Source organism: Bison bison, unplaced genomic scaffold (assembly GCF_000754665.1).
Source record: "Bison bison bison isolate TAMUID 2011002044 unplaced genomic scaffold, Bison_UMD1.0 scf7180017864473, whole genome shotgun sequence".
NCBI classification, from domain to species: domain Eukaryota; kingdom Metazoa; phylum Chordata; class Mammalia; order Artiodactyla; family Bovidae; genus Bison; species Bison bison.
In genome coordinates, this window is record NW_011495034.1 from 18,995,128 (window position 1) to 18,997,890 (window position 2,763).

The 2,763-nt window shown below is 48.1% G+C and overlaps 1 long non-coding RNA gene across 1 annotated transcript; it reads left to right on the forward strand.

The window, feature by feature from the left end:
• LOC105004322 lies at positions 1-2,498 on the forward strand. Its single transcript, XR_827205.1, has 2 exons — positions 1-196; positions 1,158-2,498. It is a non-coding gene; the product is annotated as an uncharacterized LOC105004322 (long non-coding RNA).
• The last annotated feature ends 265 nt before the right edge of the window (positions 2,499-2,763 follow it).

A 2,763-nucleotide genomic window follows, 5' to 3' on the forward strand; every position in this document is an offset into this window, starting at 1 on the left:
GCCGCCGCCTACATCCAAGCACAATTTGAAAGCAAAAACCGCTCACCCAACAAAGAAATTTATTGTCACATGACTTGTGCCACAGACACGAATAATATCCAGGTGGTATTCGACGCCGTCACCGACATCATCATTGCCAACAACCTCCGGGGCTGCGGCTTGTACTGACCTCTTGTCCTGTATAGCAACCTATTTGGTAATGATTCCAGCACTCACAGAAAAGCTTGCACACATACACACACACCCCACCCCTCCCCACTAACAAATGCAAGTTGGTAAACAAATTCCAAAAAGGCATAACAAACCTTATATATATAGACAAATATATATTAAAGTTTTTTTAGTCTGTACTAGAAAGAGCTTCAGACAGAACTGACCACCATTCCATTGCTCATCAATTTCCTGGGACAGCACCTGAGCGTGCGCTTACGCACGTACACACACATAGACACGCACTGCGATACAAGTCCTGATTTGGGAGTCCGTCCTTTTAAGAATAGCCACATGCTTTCACGCTCTGAGACCCACCCATTTCTGTGAGCAGGGGGAGGGCAAGGAAAGCCCTGGCCTCAGTCCAGCCTTTTCTCTGCTTCCACCTGCTCAGGCTGTGTGCTCTTGGTTCTGTCCTGCACTTGTGTGAATTCCAAAACTGTTTTTTTTAAAAATGGCCCGCACCCCAAATGTCTCCCTGCCCCATACTTTGCAACAAGAGAAAACTTTAGGATGCTTCTCTTTTGGGTGGCGGAGGTTGTTAACTTCAAGAATTTAGAAGAATCATTGCTCCGACAAATCCACTGTCTCCTGAGTTTTCTTTATTCATGTTAACAAGGCAAGAGTCAGAGAAAAGGGAGACTTGGTCTGCTTCCCACATGCAGCTGAGCGGAGGGGCCGTCACAGCACAGGGTCACCTGCAGAGCTGAAGCCGCTCCTCAGGCTCCCCCTCCAAGAGGGTTGGGGCAAGGTCCCTGGGCTGAGGCCTCCCAGGGGGGCCCGGGCAAGGCTTCCCTTGGGTTCTGGATCCCCCCTGCAATGCTGCCCCATCCTGCCCCCACCCCCACGTCATTAAACACGCTGGAGGGTTTTTCGGTCGGTTGGTTGGTTGGTGTTCTAAATCAAGGAAAATGGTCCGACTGGACCCCTTGTCTCTCTCTCTACAGACTGCTTCACGGACTCTTTGCTGTTGACGATCTCCTGGTAGCATGACCTTTTGGCCTTTGTTAAGACACACAGCCTTTCTGTATCAAGCCCCCTGTCTAACCTACGACCCAGAGTGACTGACGGCTGTGTACTTCTCTAGAATGCTATAGAATCCGGCTTTAGTTTGAGTCTTTACATTTAGAATTTGAAAGGAAAGGAAGAACATTTCTCACATGCTTTGTAGTGTTAAAAAAAAAAAAGAGGATAAAGGAAAACTCACCATCTCATCCATCTTTTTTTTTTCCTTTGTGAAATACACACGCCTGCAGCCTCGCCCACCCCGCCCACCTGCAGCGGTGCCGCCTGTCCACACCCTGGGCGCTGGTTCCCGGGTGCGCTCAGGCCTGCTTTCCCAGCAGCCTCCACACCCTGGGCGCTGGTTCCCGGGTGCGCTCAGGCCTGCTTTCCCAGTGCAGCCTCCACGCCCACAGCACCCCGCTGCCCAGCCCCGAGCCACGCAGACCACACGCTCACTCGGGGTTTGTACAGATAAAGCACAGTTCTCACTGGCCAGTAGCCGCCCCCAAAGGATACAGAACATATACATAACTAGAGCCCAGTAGAAAACAGTTTTCCCCTCACTCCCTTCCTACAGAGTCCCTTTATCATTTTTTATTTTTAGTTCTAGGTTTTGGTTTTCTTTTTGTCCTGATGAGCACTATGCATTACACACCAGATCAGCTTTCGTAGTCTTTGGGAACCGGGTTGTGGTTTTTCCTGCTGACACGTTCGCTTCTCCGTCTCTCAGATGGATGCTCCGTGTGTGTGTGTGTGTGTGTGTGTGTGTGTGCACGTGCGCACACCCCTCCACCTTTTCCTTTGTTTCAGTGACCTGTGTTCGCTCTTTCTCATGTGGGGATGTTTGTGCTGCAGATAAAAAAACAAAAATTTTTAAATACCACAAGATGGAAAAAAAAAAAAAATTTAAAAAAAAGATGGAATGTAATGTTTACATGAAAGCCACAGTTCTCATGATCAGTCCAATGTCATTTCTACTTTGACTAGTATCCAAACCCCAAACCTCTTCACAGTTCACTTTTAAGACAATATTTGCTGAAGAAGACCAGTCACAGCCATTTCAGATAAAGAGGCAAAAAGACAAAACACAAAAAATTTAAAATGCAGAAAAAAAAAAAAAAAACTTGGAAAAAAAAAAAAAGGAAAAAAAAAGCCCATGGGTCTTTCTAAGCCTTTCTATTCCCAATCGGTGAGGTTTCTGTGATATCTTACACACTGCCAGTCTACTTCTCTGACTAATGGAAAATTCATGTGTAGCTCAATAAAGAGAATGTTTGTCTGTATTCCTGAGTCTCACCCTTGGGCTTCATTCTGACAGGAAAGGGAAGGAGGGACTTGACTGGGCCACAGACACTGGGAGGCTGGTGCGTAGGGCTTGTGAGTGCCAGATTAAGTACCCTTCATCCTGGACCTTCCCCATGCCTGTGCCAGTGTTGCCATCAAGGGGGAACCAGCTGAGCACAGCTACCTGAGAGCAGGGCAGGTAGAGGAATGGGCCACTCTAGCCTGCAGTGCCCCCTTCCTCCTGGTCCAGCACCCCCTCATTGT